Below are 8,768 nucleotides of genomic sequence, written 5' to 3'. Positions count from 1 at the left end.
CAGGATCTGCAGCTCCATGTGAAGATCTCCTATTCCTGTGCTTGCCATAGTATATCAGTACATAACAGGCTGGAAAGATAAGTGGTGACCTGCTAGCAATGAATATGACTGCTCTTAATAGCTGTCTGGGGATGGGGAAATGGGAGACAAATGCCATTTTAGGGCTGGGTGGTCACAAAAATTTGGCATGGATCTGAAATGATGCTCCCCAGAAGGCATCCTTCCATTTCCCTGCACCTCTCTAGCTCAGTGTCTACGGGATGTACAAGCAGCCAGGATGCTCAAATGGGGAGCAGCCAAAATTATAATAGTGCTCCATTCTCGCTGGGAACAGCAACAACCAGAGGGGGCACAGGGACACAACCAAGGAAGATCGAAACATAATAAACCTACTAGAAAGAGTGTATCTGTTTCCCTTGGACACAGATTCAGGATGCTGGTTTTCTTGGAATTTAGACCATTTAAGGAATGCAATTGAATTTATTGAATTTTGGGAAATTGCTAGGAATTTTCCATCAAAATATTTGCAAAGAAGTATTTCATTTCTATCAAAATCATAAAAAAAAAAATCAGCTGAAAGAGATCAGTATCACAGAAATGGCTTCAACATTTCCTTTGAAGCAGACAGGTATAAGACCTAATCTGAAGCCGTGGGAGAGAATAATGTGCCCCAAAATATAATTATCATGAAGCAAATTGACTTATCTGGAGGATTTTAACTTAAAATAAAATTTTTAGCATTTTCAAACTACTTTTCAACTATTTTGCAACAGAATTATGGTTATGTTTGGCTTTTTATGTTATCAACCCTATTGATATATTGAAACACCTTAGTGGGACAAAATTCTGCATCTGAATCAGATCTGTGTTCCGGTATAAATGTCAAATAAAAACATTTCCTTAAACCCACAAACTTTCTGCTTCCTGGGGTATAACATAAACCCTGCTGTGAAGCTGTCCTTGGATATTTGTAAAGGTAAATAAGCAACAACAAACTTCATTAACAAAACCGTTGTGTAGAAAAGAAATCAGTTCATCAATCTCTTTGAGTTTATACATATTAAAAGAAAAAGCTTTGTTTAATGATTTTTGCTTTCTTATTTTCCCCCATTATTTTAAAAAAAAATTAAATGAACACACTAACATACTGAAAGCACCAGGGTTCTCCAGTTCCAACAGGAACACTTTGCTGAAGCCACAGGTTTTGCTCTCTTCTCATCTAAAGATAGACTTTCAGTTGAAGTGTAAGACTGGGTTTAAGAAGAAAATTACTCCAATGAGCAGGATATACAGTTGGGGGGTTAAAATCTCTATTGTCATTATAGGTAATCCATACCTCAGTTTACCCATAGAAGGGAGGACGTGGCATTGCTGTGACATACCTGAAGTAGAAGAGACTTTGGATGGATTTTCTTTCAAATGTCAGTTGTCTGGGGAAGTGAGAAGGCAGGCTGGGAGGGATTTACTCCTGTTGTAGTCTAGCCTGAGCCTAGCTGAGCAGAAGCATGGTCTGGGTGCTTTGACAAGGTGGAGGGCCACTCTGTGTCCAGGCTGTACTACTGCCAAGGCTTCAAACAGCACACACGGCTTGGTTCAGGATGGAGCATAAGGGAAAGCATCAGCATGAGCAGAGAGAGCACTGTTCAAACACCCACTGCCTTCAGAGATTATTTTTTTAAATTGCTGATTGTGAGAAAAATTATGGGCCAAATTGTTTGCTTCTGTAGCTCATCTCAACTCCAACAGAGTTATAGCAGGAGATACATTGGCTGTATCCAGAGTATGCCCAGCTTTCTGTGTTCAAACAGCACGAGAGTAGCTGAAAAAAATATGCATGAGGTTTTAGGAGCATGTTTTTAATTCTTGTTTATGTGTCTTCTCTATTTTAAATCATTAGGATAGGCTGGGATCATGGGGTGGGGGGGAGTTGTGGATTGTTTTTTTTTTCCAATTGCGTCTACAGAAAAAACCCACTGCATGTTTTCTTACACACACACAAAAAGTACTCCTTAATACATGTCTCCAAGAACTGGGGACTTACCTGAAAAGCAAGCTGGTACCATTGGCCAGTGGCATGAAGGAGGAGATGCTGGAGGTTTTGTATAAAGGGCAGTGACAGGTAAGTGAATTCCTATTAATCCCACAGATGCTTTTGCCAGCTTCCTCTCACTGGCACTCGGTTTTACACGAAGGTAATCTGGAGATCTCTGTGATCTTGTTGGCACTTCTTTTCACAGCCTTAGAAGGGAGATAAGTAGTGAATGACTCAAATTCTCACGTTCATCAACCATTAGGCTGGCTCATATCAGAGACATGGACATGGCTACCCCAGCCCCTTCATCACGTCAAAGGCTTGGTATTGTCTGCTACATAAAATTAATCAATCAAGAGTTTAGAAGATCACCCTCCCATCCTTTTATTGCCATACAGGAACTGCATTATTCACATGTCCATAAGTTTAAGCATAAACTGAGCTTCATGATGGCTTTCATTCTCTTTTTTTAGGCAAAGACTATATCAGTGAAGGCATCATCATAAAAATATTGACTTGGTTCACACCTGGCATAAAATGCCATTGATTTCAGTGGGGTTGTGGAATTTGGCTTACCGCTATAAATGCTTCCCATGAAGTGCTGTTCAACAAGCTGCCCAGAAAACCTCCTTACTCACACGTTACATAAACATGGTGCAGCAGCAAAGCCATTAGGACATTTTCCCGCAGTGCTGGAGCTGCTGATTCAAACCTTTATCCAGCCTTATGCAACCCTCCTGCTTCACCTCTTCTGGGACCACACAGCTGGAATTAGTGAAGGGGAGGGCACACCAGACCTGGCATGCAGGGACGGGGAGGCTCCTTCAGCACAGCTGCCTTAATCCTGCTCCTGCACCAGGACTGCCTCATCTGCTCCCTGCAGCGGGGACAGCCGAATGCAATGCCAAATGCTTTGTCACTTGCTTTTGATTGCAGACAATAGCCTTTATATGTAGTTTTATCCCCAGTCAAATTAGTAATGACTAAGACTGGAGCGGTTCAGCCAGCTTCAGAGCTGGACGGCTTTTCTGGATCATATTCAGCACCTAACATGCCTGGCAACAGCATCCAGGTTTTAACTGTCGCGAGTGAAGGGACCGCTTGCCTCTTGACTAGTCCCGCACAATGGTTTTGCTGCCACTGCTAATATTTGAACAATGTGTTTGCCAATTACGTTAATACAAACAAGTCCCCTGGATCCCAAGGAAAAGGCTGTGCAAACCCAAAGCGAAAGAGAGACTGATGGCCTGGCTGCTCTGCAGAGACTCGTGCTGCGAGGCAGACAGAGGCAAGGCAAGGACAGGACAGAGCAGAGCGTTTTCTGCCAGAAGAGATAGTGTGGCTTAGCCGGGCTTAGCCTGGCTAAGTGATGGGTGGCTCCCAAAATTCAGGCTGGGATGCAGATAGATGGATGGGATATCAGAGATTCCTGGCTTGTGAAGCACTTGCCAGGAGTCAAACCCTGACCGCATTGCTTTGCCTTCTCCAGGCATATCTTTTCTCAAATCAAATTTGTCCAGTTGAAACATGAAAATATGTTACACATTTTCCATTTCTAAGTGATATACTCTAGTGTCAAAGGTTGACATCCTTTTGCTGCTTTTGGCTGTTTTCTTGATAAACCTGTCCTCATACCCACTCACCTCTGCCTGGTTCCCCCCACTGCAACCTGCCAGAAGGTCCTGCTGGTCTCTTGGCCTCTAGTCTGAGTAACCAGAAACTATCCCAGAGGAAAACATCATCCATCAGTGCTGAGAGTGTGAGCTCAGGAAAATAAGGTTCCTCCGAGACGAGGAGAAGCAGTTGGAATCTCTGCTATTCAGAGAGGGCAGCGTGAACTAGGGAAGGAGACCATGCATGGCAAGCTGGCAGGTGGCAACATCTGCCTCCTTTTGCCTCAGTGTCCCCATCTCTATGTACAAGGCCAGCAGGAGTTAAGCCCCTGTTTTCAAAGGACATTGTATTTCTAGCTCCCTTCCTCCTCAGATCAGACCTGAAATCAGAAAGTAGCCTGGGAGAACGGGGAGGGCTTTAGTGCACTGCAGCCCCTCCAGTTTCTGTGCACGCACATGCATGCCCACATGCACATCCTCGCATGGAAAATTGGCACAGACCTTGCCACTGCTGTTCTTGTGAACCAGAAAATGCTGCACAGCTGGTTTAATAGCATTTGAAAGTCCCATTTGGAGATGTTCAGGAACTAAGCCTCATTGTTACAGATACTCTCATAAAGCTGTCATCATTCATTGCCACCCACTGCCACCATGGTACCAAGGTCACATCTCCAGAAAGGGGAAAGCCAGTTTCACCTGGGCTTCATCTCACATATGGGAATGTTGCTAGCACCCCTCTTTATTCCTGAGACAGCACTGTTGGCTTCTCTGAACTGTCAGAAAATCCTTCTGCTGCCCCAAAGTTCATGGTCTTCCTGTTCTTGTTTCAGCTCCAAATGCCCATCTGTCTCCAGCCATTTCCTAAATTATGCCTGAGCAGTGTCCGTTTGTTTCCTTCTGAACCTGCTCCAATATTGTGGGTTTGAAAGTTCACTCCCAACCTGGCCATTATTGGCTTTGCCTTCCACTTAGGAGCAACTGTGGGAAATAGGAGCAGGGAGAGGACAGAGTCCCGAGAATGAATAAACAAATTAAATGCCAGCTGAGCTCTGAAAGGCATTTTCTAGCCCAAATAGAAAACACAGCTTGTCCTTTCATTTTAGATAAGAAATAGGTGGCTATTGCTTTTCTTTTACTTTTTTTCCTTCTGTTTTCTTTTTTCTTTTTAATGAGTCATCTTTAAGAAACTCAGCAAGGTGGAGGTGAAATTACAGTGAAGTGACAAACTCAAATGGAAAGAATAGCAAGATCTGGCAGGCTGTCCCTGTCCACGGTGTTACTCCTCCCTCAACTGAATCCTTCTTGCCAGCACTTCCCCTTGGCTGTCCTCCTCTCCCAGGCTCTCCTCTCTCCATAAATCAAACTTGTATCTCTGTGCTTTGGTCCTACAACCTTTATCCCTCTTCTCTGTCTCAGGCTGATGCTTCTGGTTTTCTCTAGCATCACTGTGCAGCTTTTGTTTCTTCAAGATCCTCAGTTCCCACCCTATGTCAGTCCCTGAGATGCCCCACTCCTTCCTTACACTATTCATGCTTATCAGCAGCATCATGGATTTGGCAGTTTTTGCCTTTACATTAAGGCCTTTCAGAGATCCCCTCTGATTGCTCATTTAATCTCCTAACTATCTTTCTGTGTCATTATAATGGTTTCTTACCTCTTACCATCTCACACAGGCTCCCCTTCACCTTTAGCCCATCTTCCTCCTTCCATGAGCTGCCCCCTGCTGTACCTTTCCCACTCTTGGCCATTCAGGCTCCGTCTTTTCTATATTCCAGAGTAACACCAGCTTGAAGACACTCATCTGCTTCAGGGTCCACTGGTTTGCTGGTATTATATGCACTATCATGCCATGTTTGTCTCTCTGGAACTCACTAAAGGCATCTCCTGGGTGGCCTCCAGTCAGCTTTGCTCTCCAGTGCACCGTCCATGCTGTGTTTTGAAATCCTAGCACACACCTCGGGGAGTTTCTTACCTCACACGATCTATCTCCCAGCGGCCAGCTCCTGAAGCATGAGATTGGAGGAAATGGAAGTTATAAAACTCAGCTGCAGGAGTAATGCAAACAAACCCCAGCCCAGGTCAGAACACGACTGGCATTCGTCCGGCTGTTGTCTGAGCGAGCACCAGCACCAGCTGTACGAGGAGGGTGAGCTGAAGAGCAGAAGCCATACAAGTGTCCAGTGGAGAACTGCAATGAAATGCACTGATAGACAGCTGGGCAGCTAGATATGGATATATAGATGTATCAATAGATATAGTATATAAAAAATGTTTATAGATTTTCTTCCTTTCTCCCACCCATCAATACATTTTTTTCCAAGGTCCAAGAACAGCAGCACATCTTCAACCAGATCAATAACCAGATCTCAACAGCCTAAGTCACGGTGTTCTCTGGAGGCTTAAAAATCCACCTGTGTCTCAGGAGGCTTTACTTCCGGTCTTATTTGCTATGGATCTTTAAACTCCTGAGTGCAATGGGATGCTACACAGAAGGGTGTTTCTATAGACCCTGCTTTAAAGATATGTTAAACACCAGTAACAAGATATCTATGAAATCTACAGCAGGAACAATTAATTCATACCAATATCGGGAGCAGCTTGTTTGACAGCAATATAAATGAAAGGGGATCATGCTTTCCTGTAGGTCTAATTAGGAAATCTTCTGAATGAACCCTGAGTCATGTTTCTTCAACAGGGCATTTCCTCAAGGTGTGCATAACTTGCCATGGTTTACTTACTTTGAGTTTAGTCATAGCCATTAGCAACACAGGGGAGGAAGATGTATATCCCCTCTCCCCCATTAAGGCTTGAGAAGAAGGAAAGTAAAGGAAAACTATGAGACAAGCTGATTCCTGGGTCCTGCTTTGCAACCACACGACACCCTGCTCTCTCTTGCTGCGGATACGAGACCGGCTGGAGAGCGCTGTGAATTAGGAGGGCTCATTACTGCACCCTTCAGCATTCAGAGCCTTGTGGGTGTCTGCAAACCTCCCCAAGAGCCCAGTGGAACATTTAAAAGAGAAGCTGCAGCATTTTCTTTTAAAGAGCTGTTGTTCTGTCTGCAGCTAAAGTGCTATTGTAGCTCACTTCTGGGAGGGAGAAGCCTGCTACAGCTGTGTGACTCTGCTACTTCGGACTGGAGTCCTTGAGGAACCATCATAAACACACTGTTGAGGCAGCCTAATAACCCAGGCACCGTTTCAGCATTCCTCCTGCTGCATGGGAAGGGAACGGTTCTGGCACAGCCAGCACACAGCCCACTGTGTCCCGTGGACAGTGCCCCAGAGATGGTCACCTCATGCCTTCCCCTTCAGAGCATCTCCCAGCTGGACACCAACAGAAAGTTATTTCTCTTCACCTAAAGCATGAAATTCCGGCGCACTCCAGCAGAGTCAGCTTACAGATATTTTTCATTCGAGTAGCAGCTAAGGGTGCTTCGCTGCCCTGTGCTGCTCTTTGGTTCAGTGGCATCTGAAAAGGCTCCTGCCACTCTGGCTCTTCTGCCTTGCACTCACTCCTCACAGCCCCTTCAAGCTCCCTGCAGACCCCTCTGGCCAGCCCCTCTCATGCATGCAACGATTCTGCTGTTTCTCAGCAGCAGTAGCAGAGGTCTCATGAAAAAACAGACTAGGTGGCTCTCTAGACCTTTTAGGTGCCTACCGTTAAAAACAGCCACTTACTAAATTTTGCCCTGGATTTACTATCTACTGTATGGTAGCCGCCTTCCACAGCCCGTTCCTGACCTCCTCCAAGTCGGTAACCGGTGTCTTTTCTGAGGACTGTAACCCTGCGTTTCCCTCTGCAGTAACGCTAGTGCATTAGACGGAAGGGGAGAAGAAAAAGTTTTTTAAAAAATAAAATTAATATCCTCACGTCTTGCACACCTGCACACTACCAACCATGGCAACAGCATGATCTCAACGCTGCAGTCTCTGTCCTCCCTGTGCTTCCTCCCCACAGGTACAGACCCCTCATCGTGCTGCCTGTTAACTTGGGGACAAAGGATGCACCAGTTCATTATGGTGGCTGCCTCCAACTTGGAAGGGACTTTCATGATAAAATCCCAGCCCTCAGAGTCACGATACTTTGTATGAATTAATTCAAGTTTTCTCATTCCCTCTTTTAAATACACTAATATTTTATTTCTTGTAAAGATGATTCTTATGAGTCTGCAATTTTCAAAAAATAGTAAAGGAAATTTAAACAGTCAAAGAGACAGAGCAGAAATATATACACTCAGTATTTTTTTTTTTCCATAAAATATCATTATTGTCATAAAGAGCTCTTGATTTTTTGTGACTGCCACACTACTATTGGTGTTGGAAGTGCAATAACCTATTATGACCAGTTCAGCTTACTCACAACAGTAAATACCAGCTGTAGTAATAAAGATTAATTGGTAGGATGGTATCATAGCCCTCACAATGGGCTTGTTCAAGATACCACCCTGGGCCTTGAGATCTCTGTGGGTCTGGTAATGAAACTGAGGGCTAGGGGACATCAGGTGGGGAACCCTCTCAAGAGCATCATCTTCAGACGGGGCTGATGGGATTGAAGCACGGCAGTTTCAGCAGCCAGTAGCCTTGGCGAGAGCAATGGAGATGCCAGGATATCAAGCTACCTTTCTCTCTCTGGTAATGAATAATTATTCACTTAAAACTAGATCTTGTCTCCTGGCTTTGTATCCATAGGAAGCCACTATATGAGCCCTCTTTCTGTGCTCGTTGTCACACTCTAATCCTAAACAAACATGCAGATAAATGATAACATCCACCAAATGACCACACAATGTGAAAATCCATTACAGATTGTATTCTTTGTTTTAAAAGTGCTATTGAATAAATTAACCAGGTAACAGAGCAGTAACCTTGAGATAAATGATTAGGTGGTTTTATTTTTTATTTGGAAAAAAAAAAGATGACACAGTTTTATCATATTTATAATAAAAGTCATTGACATAATAAAACACTCCCATCACATCAGTATTCATTTCTGCAAATAGACCGCTGACGTTTTATAATATTAACATGTGCTATAAATGTCACTGATATATTAAGATTTTCAGTTTCTCTAACCAAAAATATAGAGAGATGACTGAGGAAGAGATGACTAATTCTAAGAGA

At 43.9% G+C, this 8,768-nt stretch overlaps 1 long non-coding RNA gene across 1 annotated transcript; it reads right to left on the bottom strand.

Annotated features, from left to right (window-relative positions):
* Positions 1–1,389: 1,389 nt before the first annotated feature.
* Positions 1,390–2,901, bottom strand: LOC130155575 (uncharacterized). The gene is made up of 3 exons (XR_008824110.1): positions 2,609–2,901; positions 2,042–2,238; positions 1,390–1,819 (listed from the first exon to the last, which is right to left on the bottom strand). It is a non-coding gene; the product is annotated as an uncharacterized LOC130155575 (long non-coding RNA).
* Positions 2,902–8,768: the final 5,867 nt, after the last annotated feature.

This window comes from Falco biarmicus, chromosome 9 (assembly GCF_023638135.1).
Source record: "Falco biarmicus isolate bFalBia1 chromosome 9, bFalBia1.pri, whole genome shotgun sequence".
NCBI classification, from domain to species: Eukaryota; Metazoa; Chordata; class Aves; order Falconiformes; family Falconidae; genus Falco; species Falco biarmicus.
Note: the sequence above shows the minus strand (reverse complement) of the source record. Positions and strands in the feature narration are given on the sequence as shown.